The 13,244-nt window shown below is 45.8% G+C and overlaps 1 pseudogene; it reads right to left on the reverse strand.

The window, feature by feature from the left end:
* Nucleotides 1-3,503: 3,503 nt before the first annotated feature.
* Nucleotides 3,504-3,623, reverse strand: LOC136642430 (5S ribosomal RNA; annotated as a pseudogene).
* Between the last annotated feature and the right edge of the window lie 9,621 nt (nt 3,624-13,244).

Raw genomic sequence — 13,244 nt, forward strand, 5'->3', positions numbered from 1 at the left:
CGGCAGAAGACCTCGGGCAGATACCGCTGCCCGAACGGCCCCTCCTAACCGAGGAGTTAAGTCAGATAGAGGTTAAAAGAGAAGATGTTTCAGACCTCATTGATAAATTAAAGATCAATAAGTCACCGGGCCCTGATGGCATACACCCAAGGGTTATTAAGGAATTGAAGAATGAAGTTGCAGATCTCTTGACTAAGGTATGCAACTTGTCCCTCAAAACGGCCACGGTACCAGAAGATTGGAGGATAGCAAATGTCACGCCTATTTTTAAAAAGGGAAAGAGGGGGGACCCGGGAAACTATAGGTCGGTCAGCCTAACATCCATACCGGGTAAGATGGTGGAATGCCTCATCAAAGATAGGATCTCAAAACACATAGACGAACAGGCCTTGCTGAGGGAGAGTCAGCATGGCTTCTGTAAGGGTAAGTCTTGCCTCACAAACCTTATAGAATTCTTTGAAAAGGTCAACAGGCATGTGGATGCGGGAGAACCCGTGGACATTATATATCTGGACTTTCAGAAGGCGTTTGACACGGTCCCTCACCAAAGGCTACTGAAAAAACTCCACAGTCAGGGAATTAGAGGACAGGTCCTCTCGTGGATTGAGAACTGGTTGGAGCCAGGAAGCAGAGAGTGGGTGTCAATGGGCAATTTTCACAATGGAGAGAGGTGAAAAGCGGTGTGCCCCAAGGATCTGTCCTGGGACCGGTGCTTTTCAACCTCTTCATAAATGACCTGGAGACAGGGTTGAGCAGTGAAGTGGCTAAGTTTGCAGACGACACCAAACTTTTCCGAGTAGTAAAGACCAGAAGTGATTGTGAGGAGCTCCAGAAGGATCTCTCCAGACTGGCAGAATGGGCAGCAAAATGGCAGATGCGCTTCAATGTCAGTAAGTGTAAAGTCATGCACATTGGGGCAAAAAATCAAAACTTCACATATAGGCTGATGGGTTCTGAGCTGTCTGTGACAGATCAGGAGAGAGATCTTGGGGTGGTGGTGGACAGGTCGATGAAAGTGTCGACCCAATGTGCGGTGGCAGTGAAGAAGGCCAATTCTATGCTTGGGATCATTAGGAAGGGTATTGAGAACAAAACGGTTAGTATTATAATGCCGTTGTACAAATCGATGGTAAGGCCACACCTGGAGTATTGTGTCCAGTTCTGGTCGCCGCATCTCAAAAAAGACATAGTGGAAATGGAAAAGGTGCAAAAGAGAGCGACTAAGATGATTACGGGGCTGGGGCACCTTCCTTATGAGGAAAGGCTACGGCGTTTGGGCCTCTTCAGCCTAGAAAAGAGACGCTTGAGGGGGGACATGATTGAGACATACAAAATTATGCAGGGGATGGACAGAGTGGATAGGGAGATGCTCTTTACACTCTCACATAATACCAGAACCAGGGGACATCCACTAAAATTGAGTGTTGGGCTGGTTAGGACAGACAAAAGAAAATATTTCTTTACTCAGCGCGTGGTCGGTCTGTGGAACTCCTTGCCACAGGATGTGGTGCTGGCGTCTAGCTTAGACGCCTTTAAAAGGGGATTGGACGAGTTTCTGGAGGAAAAATCCATTATGGGGTACAAGCTATGATGTGTATGCGCAACCTCCTGATTTTAGGAATGGGTTAAGTCAGAATGCCAGATGTAGGGGAGAGCACCAGGATGAGGTCTCTTGTTATCTGGTGTGCTCCCTGGGGCATTTGGTGGGCCACTGTGAGATACAGGAAGCTGGACTAGATGGGCCTATGGCCTGATCCAGTGGGGCTGTTCTTATGTTCTTATGTTCTTATTTGTGCAGAGACCAGTGTTATTGAATAGAGTGTATTCCAGAGGGGTTGTGAAAGTAATATAATAATAATAATATACAGTATTTGTATACCGCCTTTCTTGGTCTTTATTCAAGACTTTATTCAAGGCGGTTTACACAGGCAGGCTTATTAAATCCACGCAGGGATTTTTACAAATTGAAAGAAGGTTCTCTCTTTCAAGAACCACCACATTCAAGCTGTTACACTCCGATCTGGTTTAACATTCTGGCCTCCATCCTCCCACGCTCCGAGCAGATGGAACAGCTCAGCTGCAGCTTGCCAGCTGCTTCAAGGTCGCACAGTGCCGGTGGCCTCGAACTGGCGACCTTGTGGATGTTAATCTTCAGGCAAATGGAGGCTCTACCCTCTAGACCAGACCTCCTGCCCAGTAATGCTAACTCTATGAGAATAGATATGCCGTGTGGGGGTGCTCCTGGATCCAGTACTACTCCTGGTGAAGCCAGTATACTAGCAGTAGCCAGAAGTGCCTTTGATAATTGTATCTGATCACTGATATGATGACTGCATCTCATCGTAGACTCTCATGATCTTGCCATAAGCACCCATGCTTTTGTAACTTCTAAATTCATGCAGTCATGCAACTTCTAAGCCCCATGCAGTCTTCATGGGGTTACCTGCTTAAACAGTTCAGAAGCTTCAGCCAGGGCAAAAATCTGAATCTTGCCTCAGCTAATTGTCTGGGAACAGATGTAGCTCCAAGAGTAATGTTAACCATACCTATCTCTTGCCTGGGCCAAATAACACCCCACTTGGCCTTGCCATTGGGTAAGATAATGGAAGCCATGCAGGAACAATCCACATGGCTAATCATTGCCTTGGATAGTGTCCCCATTGCCATGATAACCAGGACACGGAATCCGGATATTGCGGGGGGTGAGAGGGGTGGGGGAAGACACTGAAGACATGCACATTAGGCAGCAAAGTTTAAAAGCCCTACTGCTGGCTAGTGATGAGGTTGACCAGCTTCAGGAGCACATGGCAGCCATCAGTGAGTCTCTCTGGGAAAAAGAACCAGCAGCAGTCCAGTCTAGTGGAGGAGGAAACGGGTGACTCGTCAGCCCATTCTCCATAGGAACTCTGAAACCGTACGGAGGAACACTTCCAGTCTCTTCTATCGTGGACTCTCCTGCATCTTCCTCATCTCATCTTCCCCCTCATACAGCACCCCAACCCTCTGTCTTGGACCAACGGTGGACCTTGGGTTGGAAGTGTAGCAGTGCAATCCAATGCTACAGGAACAGCTACAGGTGCTACAGGTATATTCAACCCATACAAATACAACCCATACCTAATGCAAGCTGCTTCTTTTGGCCTGGATTCACCATACCACAGTGAGCACCATACCTTACATGGCCATCACTTGCCTAATTTTTATGGGTAAGATGTAAATGGCTAGTCCAGCTTCCATGGGGGGAGACAGGAGACTGGGGCTGGTGGGCATTTCCCAGTGACTTGAGCCAGCAGTCCATGGCCCTGCTAGCTGCCCACCCACACTAGCAACAGAAGCCAGACCTGTACGTATACATGTGCCCTTTGGATGATGAATACTATGTCGCTTGAACATTTACTAAACGAAATAGCTCAAGCAGTCAAAACACAACAGAGATTCTCTTTTCAGTTGTTGTTGCAAAGAATGTTGGTTGGCAACCTTCAGTCTCGAAAGACTATGGTATAAGCCTACAGCACCCAGTATTCCCAGGCGGTCTCCCATCCAAGTACTAACCAGGCCTGACCCTGCTTAGCTTCCGAGATCAGACAAGATCAGGCATGTGCAGGGTAACAGTTGCTGCATGTTGCAAAGAATACTCTTCATCAAATCAAGAATACTCTTCATCATATTAAACATCCTCTGCTGAAAAAAATGTTCATTGGTTATTTGTTCAGCTTGAATATATACAGTACAGCATTCAATTTGGGGTTTATTTTTCTTTCCCCTATGAGGCTGTCTCTGTGTTCTTAATCTGCCCTGAAATTGTAAATAGCGTAAGATGTAATTTTTATTTTCCAGGAAAATGGTGGTTAGGGGAGCAGAACTCACCACATGATTTCAACTTGCGATGCCTCTAATGAGGTTCTGCTCATTGTCGGTTTCACATACTACACTACACTATCCAAGACCACAGTGAAAGTACTCTTCCTAGGAGGCCCTTTCACAAAAAGACTGTGTAATGAAAGAGAAAATGTCTTTTGCTTTGCCTGTATATGTGTGGGTTGGTGCGTAAGCATGAGAAATCAGTAGGCACTAATAGCATAAATAGCAAGCAGATCGGAGCTCCTAGAACATTAGGTGCTGTCATTTGAATGATCTGAGCTACATCTTGCATCCCATTGGCAGGGAAACATTATGAATGAGATCAAAACTGTGATATATTTCTTAACTAGTTGATCATCTCCCTTGTACATGGGTCTCCTGCGGTTCACTCTCCTAGAGCGTTAATTTAATTCATCAGTATGCAGATAACACCCTGCACTATCTCTCTGTGTCAACTAATCCCAGGGAGGCTGTGGAAATCCTGGAGTGCTGCCTGGAGGCAGTTGGAGACTGAATGAGGGTAAACAAACTAAAATTAAATAGAGGTCCTCTTGGTTTGAAAACGAATGATGCAGGTATTGGACTACTAATCTGCGCTGGCCTAGGAGTGTCGCAAACGTACCATAAAGCATGTTTGTGACTATTCTGGAGCTGGGGAGGCCAAGACAGAGGCCTGCGCCAGTCAGAGAAGGCCAGATTCAGCCTCCATGCTGACCAAAATGGTAAGTCTGCACTGGCCGAGAAAGACCAGCTTGGAGGGTGGGAGAGGGTGGCGATGGACGGGATGGAGGCAGGGAGGGGGTGTTTTAGATGGGGGCAGAGTGGGACACTGGGCAAATCAGGTCTGGGAGCAGGGTGAGACCAGTCGCAGCACTGCAGGCTGAATTCTAACCCTGCTCCCTGCCAGCCTGACATTACACTGGGCTGCTCAGATGCACCAGTGGTTTTGCTGGCACAGTTCTGAGTAGCCCCATAGAGGTGGCTGAGGCATTACTCGGGGTAAGGGGGAAAAAAATCACCTTACTTCAAGTTGTACTCCAGCTGGCACCTACCTTGCCACTCGGCCTGCCTCTTCCAGCACAAGTTAGGATTGGGCTCTCGGTGAGCCAAAATCTATGGATCTTTGCAAGCAGCTAAGAAATCCTCAAACCCCATCCCACATTAGAAGACATGTTTACTGACTGACACTGTTTGTTTCACTGCTTTACAAATAGTAGCATGTCAGTATGAATATTAATATGCCACTGTTTGGCAGCTGATTTCTGGGGCAATATGAACAGGACATAAATATACTTACTGCTCTGGGGGTTTATCACTGTTGATTTTGCCTTTGGCTCTGCTTATTCTAAGACAGCAGCAACTATGACCTTTAGTTTATATATGTATTACTATCCCAGCTGAGATCTGTCTCCACCAATATTAAAGTACTCCATCATAGCAGATTTATCATCCACAGTAGCTAGTGAGATGTTACTACTTCACTATCATGACTCCAAAAGAACCTTTGCTGTTTTCTGCATCTTTTCCTTGATTACTGCTTGGCAAGCGTGCTTTGAAGTTATAGATCAGAGACTGTGTTCTGTTCAATTTTAAGTTTTATTCCTTCTATTTGGGAAAATGAATTAGAAGGACATTGTGTCCAAGTGGACACAGTGGGACTTACTTCTGAGTAGACATGCATAAAATTGTGCTGTAAAGCACCTGATATTGTTGTAGTGACTTTGTGAGTCTTCTGTGATGATTTGTAAAGTATCAGTTAATAAATTCAGTTTATTGCAGGTTCTGCTGATATGCTTTGCTATGATTTATTAGAATAATGCTCACACAATGGTGAGGCTTACAATCATTTTGCTTGGTGCATCAACCTGTTTGTCCCTACCCACTTGTGGTGAGTTATTTGACTGTGGGCCCAATCCTATTCAAATTTTCCAGTGCCAATGCAGCCATACCAATGGGGCATGCACTGCATCCTGTGGTGGAGAGGCAGTCACAGAGGCCTCCTCAAAGTATAGAAACATTTGTTCCCTTACCTCATGGCTGCACTGTGATTGCACCAGAGCTGGGAAGTTGGATGGGATTGGGTCCTGAGTGTGCAATCCTAACCCACTTTTCAGCACTACCGTAAGAGCAATGCAGCTCCTAGGTAAGGAAACAAACATTCTTTTGGTTTGGCACTGCGTGAGTGCCCCCCAACTACAGGATGCAGCACATGTCCCATTAGCACAGCTATGCCAGTGCTGGAGAGTGGGTTAGGATTTGGGCCTGAATTGTTTGCCACAGGCAGTCCTTCTTGTTCACCATCACAAATCAACCACCAAAGTGTTAGCTGGCAAATTGGGATCCAGTTCCACCCAAACTGTTCAAACAATTTGTTTACTAAATTTCCACAAGCAGGAAAACAAAGCAGCTGATCGCAAGCAGGGAGGTCATGTGAGCCAGCCACTTGATGCTGCAATAAGTTTTCATATTAACTAAAAGAAGTTTTGCTGGTCCAGCTGCTCGACCTCCTCATCATATTATTATTATTTCCATATGACAGCCGGGTGGGAAGGACTCATAGGATCAGTGCTGAGCCACAAGTCATGTGCCTAAGCCTCCATGGGTCAATCAATGTGTCCAGGGCTGGGCTTAGCAGCCAGAGGGAGCAGCCTGCCCAGTGAGCCCAGGGCCAAATGCATGCCAGGAGGAGCTGGGAAGTCTTCCACTGCACAGGGCATGCACTATCAGCCAGCTGAGCAGAGTGTACCTACCTGCACTGTAAATACCTGCAGGGCCCTTCCTATCCCACAGCAAGTGCTTGCAGGAAGAGGCAGAGCAGATAGGGAGAGTGGAACCAGGAAGGGGAGGGGAAAGGACAAGCCAAGACCAGGAGAATATAAGGAATGGACCAAGGATGAGAAGGGGCTTGCTGAGAGATGGAGGCTGACTGAAAGAGAGACTCCAGAGTCCTGGGAGGCTGAAAAGGACCTTGATGCTAAGGAGGAGTAGGGTGCTATCCCTCTCTGCCTTTGCTCTGAGGCCCAGAGAAGGAAGAGGGAGACAAGGCAGGGAGGTGTGGCCCAGGAAGCCTTAGGTTGAATGCTGAGCCTATACTGGCAGGGGCCGCAGTGGAGATACACACCCAAGACTCCCCCTTCTTGGAGACCTTAACACCATATTTATGCTAAGATTTGAACTGTGGTTTCCTGTTTGTAACTTACATATGTCCTGAACCACCAACTTGTTATCAAATCAGAATCAGTAGTAAATCTTTTCCGCGTAAGCAAGCTTTCAAGGGTTGTACCCTGGTCTTGAGTGTTAGGGCAACGGAGACTACTGTTAACTAAATAAAATAACTTCCTGGTTCATTTTGAGCAGAGAATTGGAGAGTTTTGATGATAATACCTGAGAATCTCTATGCTCTGTCCCAAGATGATCAAATGGGCCGGTGGCAGTACTGGAAAAAGTGTTCTGTGCCTCCCAGCCCTTTGCTCTGTTGTTCAGTCTCCAACTGCCTCTTCAGTCTGTTCTGCTTAGTTGCCCAATTCACATTGGACAGTGCTTGTTTGCCCTGTCAGCTTTCAAAGGTTATGAGGACTTGGCTTAGCTGGAGCAATTTGGTTCTAGCCCAAGACGCTGACATGAAAGCCAGCTCTGTCAAGCCTTTGTCCCCATGGAAAGGTGGAGTGCCAAATGCTTGGCACCACTGGAATGTATGGAACAAAGTAGCAGGTGTCGAGTGCAGGAAAAGTGACTGAGATTAGCTGCCTCCTTGCAAGGAAGCTAGCGATTAGCATGGAGCAGGCAGCAAAGAGGAAAGGAAGCCAAGAAATACAAAGGAGAGGCATGTGCTTTCTTTTCAGTAAAAAGGCTTATCGTTAACAAACTGCAAGTTTCCCCGATGCTCTAAAATGAGCAGTATAAAATTAGTTGCCATTTATTGTGCTGGGGGCTGACCACAAGGCTATTTTGGTGACATGACTGGCGTTTCTCATGAGAACCAGCTGGGAGATTTTATAGTCTCAGAGCCACACAAATATTGTCATGCACATGAATGTTGTTGCATTTGGTATTGGGGGACTGGGTAAGGTTCTGGGAGATGATTTGGTGAGGAAGGACTAAAAGATGGCAAGAATCCTGGTGACTTGGCAGAATAGAGTTTTTGAAATATATGTATTGTATATTTTTGTGTGTGTGTGTGTGTGTGTGTGTGTGGGCGCGCGCGCGCCCACACACACACACAAGTGAAAATATTTTCACTTTACAAAATATCAGCTTACCTGCACTCCTACTGGAAAGGCTGCCATATGGCCATATACAACAAGATCTGCTGTTCCTCTGTCATAAAGCCCAACTAGGTTTGATGGACTCAAAGCATTACCCTATAAGTGAAGGAAGTGTTAGGACAGACAAAAGAAAATATTTCTTTACTCAGCGTGTAGTTGGTCTGTGGAACTCCTTACCACAGGATGTGGTGATGGCATCTGGCCTAGATGCCTTTCAAAGGGAATTGGAGAAATTTCTGGAGGAAAACTCCATCACAGGTTACAAGCCATGATGTGTATGTGCAACCTCCTGATTTTAGAAATGGGCTATATCAGAATGCCAGACGCAAGGAAGGGCACCAGGATGCAGGTCTCTTGTTGTCTTGTGTGCTCCCTGGGGCATTTGGTGGGCTGCTGTGAGATACAGGAAGCTGAATTAGATGGGCCTATGGCCTGATCCAGCGGAGCTGTTCTTATGTTCTTAATAATACAAATGCATTGGTATGGCTTAAAAAATGAGAATGAAGCGATTGTAAGAATACACAATTCCATCTCATCCTGCTGGAAACCAGCTTGCAGAACATCTGATCAAAAGATGAGTATAAATCTTCAAAATAAACAATTATTGGGCATGTGACAAAAAGAAAATATTTGTCCATGTTAATGAGAAATGAAAGACACAATATAATTGCAATCAAAAGATTTGTGCACAGGAATGACTACTAATGCAGGTTTAATATTATAGGCCAGTTTGGTGTCATCCAGGTTTTCTGTTTTGAAATTCCATTGCTCAAGACAAGGAAAACAGAATTGAAAAAGACATTCCTCCACAATTTGGTTTGTATACAACAGCCTGTAGTCATGCTGCAAGAATTTGGAGAACAGACTTCCCGGCTGGCTGCTGGATACAGATGTTCCCCCCCCAACAGTAAATGGAACAACTACATAACCCTTTCCAGATAAGGTCGTGGCACACATTTGATGGCAGATAGTAGATGTCAAAAAATACCAGCAGCCCCAAGGGTCACAGAACTACTGGATTCTCTGCTACTAAGACTCTGGAATAAAGACACTCTTGTTTTGCTACCGTTGTTTTCGGGGGGGGGGGGATCAACTGTAAGCCTCCAGAGTGCAGTTAATACTAGGGAATGAAAGCAAGACAGTTTGGCAGTGATTATTTTTGTTCTTGGTTGGTTAAGAAACAGATCACAAGAAGAGAGATAAATGTTGAGCAAGGGTGCCCAGAGGAGCAAAGAGCATGTGAAAAAGCCACCCCTTGATCCCATTACAGGCAAGCTCTGATTCACTATCTGCAGTAAAGAGTGCTCAGAAGAGTGGAAAAGCATGTGCTTTTTTTGGTAACCGCCTTAACTGTCATTGCCTCTCCATTGCACTGGTGATTCAGATAGCCTCTGGCTTTGAGAAGTGTGAGCATCATCATATAAATAACTTCCTCTCCCTTCTGCAAGTTCCTGGCCCCTTTCCCAAAATACTTCTATCCCAGGATGCTTCCTGTGTTTTACTGTTCTTGGTCTAGTGAATTTGACGCATTGACCACACCATTACGTCTCCTCCCTCTGCTTTTCGTCAAAAAAAAAAAATCAGTCTTGAGCCAAAAAAAAAAAAAAAGTTGAGATTTACTAAGTAAGACAACTTGTGTGTTCAAGAGGACATCAGCAATTTCTTCACTCCCTTTCTCTCCTGGAATATAGATAGAATGCAGTTTGCTATCAGAATGGGATGGTGGATTGGCAGTATAACTCTCCTATAAAACTACCCACCTGCCCTTCTTCTCCCATGTGCCCACAGTGGAAGAAGGACTTGTGTGCATCCTGCCAAAAGGTAGGAAGGAAAGTACATATGATGCAGAACAACATCCTGTGGCTTTTTTGTCCTTTCCCCCTTTGAAGGATTGCATAATTCAATTTCCAGAGCTACAGCAATGATGTTTCCAAAGGCACTCAGAGACTGTCCCTGAATGTGACAAATTTGCCTTGGGAACCAGAATGTTTCAAGCACAGTAATGAGTAAATGCTTTCATGCGGACTAAACAATCAACAGCCTAAGCAGGAATGTCTCACATTTGGCTGTGGCTAAAAACTAAATTCTAAAGGCAGCCATGGACTGTCTTCAGACTAAATGTCACATCTGTGCACAATTATAAGACTCTTCTGGAGAATTCTACAGGAAAGTGTGGTTCTGCAACCTGAAGATTGCGGGAGAAATTCATTTCATCAGTGAATGTGCTGAAGAATTTTAAGGCGAAACTAGTTGAGTGGTGAATTTATTTTTCAGGAGACATGTGTAATCCCAGAAGTGCCTCTTCTTGGATGAAAAGCAACCATGAGGTCCCTACGCAGAGCATGATGAGAAGGGTTAATTTTTTATCCTGGGACCAAGTTGCCATTTGCCCTCAAAGCAGCTATTTGCAGCCAACAGCTGCTTCAACAGCAAATCAAAGCTGGTTTTCAATGAGAAACTGGAACCAGGACGATCAGGACCACCTGCACACCGTGGTCCCAAGCTGAACTGCTTCCCTGCTTCCACGGCTGTTTTTAACGAAGACGCTCTTCTATGATTTACAGCCTGATCCTAGCTATTTACAACAGGGGAACACAACAGTGGCCATTTTGGAACCACAAAGAGCAGCATTGTCTGTGGCTCGTGCCTCTACTGGCTACCCATGGGAATGCAGATAAGCTGGTGAAGGAGGGGTGAATGGTGAGAGGAATGGGGCTGGTGGGAGGACGTTTCTGGGCAGGGAGGAAGAGGGCAGAATGGGGGAGGAAGTAACGGTTCCCGGCAGGGCCAGCCTTAGGGCAGTTTGACCGATTTGGCCAAATTGGGCCTTGTGCCTGAAGGGGCCTCACAATGGGGCTGTGAGCAGAGCGCCCACAGCCACAGCTGGCACCTTGCTCTGCAGCAGATGCTCCAGCATGGAATCTTCCGTGCCAAGGTATCACGAAGACAGTGTGGTGAGCAGAGAATTGCTGCTGGCCTGCCCTCCTTCTTGCCCACTCCTGGGCATGAAATCACTTCCCTGGAAGTAGTTGGCAGTGACAGGACTGCTGGGTGCTGCACCGCTGCTGTTCATCATGGTTAGTAGGGGGGCCCGTGGGGTGAGGGGTCATGCAAAAATGTTTTGCATGATCCCTGCAGCTTCTAAAACTGGCCCTAGTTCCTAGTGCCATCAGCGTGCACCCAGATCCTCTCCCCATTCCCTTTTCCTTATTCTTCTCATACTCATGCCAGAGATAAATAAAATTTATTATAGATTTTAAATATCTATGGCAGAATGGAAAGCAATCAAAATGTGCACTTAAAGTGCACTTAATATAAAATTGCATTCATGACTAGATTACCCTAGTGTGGAGCTTCCTTAGGCAAAGGGCCCAATTGGGATTAATTGGTCCAACTGGCTTAAAGCTGGCCCTGCCCCTCTACCACAGGATGCACCCCATTGGCACAGCTGCTTTGGCACTGGAAAGTTAGTTAGGGTTGGGCTGTAAACCTCACAATTTCCTTTCCAGAAATCATTTTGTCCACTGACCTCAAATCCATTTGTTCCACATTTGTGGAACCACAATTTGTTCCATTTGTCCCACATTTGTTCCATTCAAATTGAGAAACATGGAGTTTTCAGCTCCATAGATTTAGGGAGAAAATTTACAATCTTTTAAAGTGAATTGACAGTGCTTTGAGAGAGGCATCACAATGAGGTCAATGAGCACAAGTCCTAGAAGTAAGTAGGGGAAAGTGGAACACCTACCTTATAACACAGACCTTCATTGCCTGGACCTTGTTGATGCAACATCTTTTCTGACCAGGTCCTTCTACCTTGGTGGGGCATATCACCTTGGTGGGGCAGCTCTCCTGCTGCCTCAGAAGCCTTATGTTCCTTGCCTTGCTCTGCTGAACGGCTCCTCTGTCTCTCCTGTTGGGGCATCTGATTTTCATTATTCCGGTAGTGGAAGTAATGGGTCTCTGCTTTACCAGCCTTACAGTGCAATTCAATGTACCTAGGAGTAAGCTCAGGTGAACAAAATTGAGCTTCCATGTGAACAAACATGCATGGTACTGTGCTGCTAGATTGCAATACTACCTGGGAGTAAGTCCGTTTGAACTCAGTGGGGCTTACTTCCAAATAAACATGTATAGGATTACACTGTTAACAGCTGTAATTCCTGGATGTGGTCTAATTGCCCTGGCAAGAGACTCTGATGCATAATTCAAAAGGAGAGGGAACCATGGGCATCCCTTCATTGCTCCCAAATGCAAAAATATAGGAACTTTAAACGATTAATCATTACTCTTGTCCTGGAGTTATCTACAAGACTTTAATATAGTCAATAAATATTTCAAGGCCCTGAAATAGTAATGCATACCAAAATACTTTATCAAATGCTTTTTCTGCTTCAAGCAATAAAGCTATGATTTTTTAATCTGTTCTTTCCTTAGAGGCGGCTACTCAGTCGACTGATCATTTACAGGAAGGATCCCTGCTTCCTAACTACAGAATTAGTTTGGTCAAAGCCACATATGAGAATCTCAGGCATTTACTGTCTTCAGAGCTGACCTGCTTATGTGGTCCAGTGAAATGGCCTCTTCAGGTAGCAGACAGGCATAGGTTTGCCACTGCTTCCACCTAACTGGGCCTCCACCATCTCCTACCCTTCCATTGCCCTCCTTTTACCAGTGGCAACACTTAGTCACTGCTCCTCATCTCCTCTTCCCTCCCATGCTCCAGGGCAAATAACCAGACTAAGGAAACGGGAAAGACTAGTGTAGTAGGCTGAAGCAGAGATGCAATGAATCTCGGATGTCTTATCTACCAATGTAATAGAGGAGCTGTCCAGCAAGGAGACAGCAGGGGAGCTGACCCCACCAGGCAGCTGTAGATGGTGGTGAGCAACAAGGACCTGGTCAGAAAAGTTGTTGCATCAACAAGGTCCAAGCAGCAACAGAAGGGTTTTAGAGTTGCATTTGCAGCTCCACACATTTCTGGTGCATTCATAGGACCAATCTTAGTTCTATAGCCCAATCCTATCTAGGTTTGAGCCGGTGCACAAAGGGCTTTATGACAACAGAACAGAGTTCCCCTGCTATAAAATGGCTTGGTTGGCAACCTTCAGTCTCAAA

The sequence above is a fragment of the Tiliqua scincoides genome, chromosome 2 (genome assembly GCF_035046505.1).
Source record: "Tiliqua scincoides isolate rTilSci1 chromosome 2, rTilSci1.hap2, whole genome shotgun sequence".
NCBI classification, from domain to species: Eukaryota; Metazoa; Chordata; class Lepidosauria; order Squamata; family Scincidae; genus Tiliqua; species Tiliqua scincoides.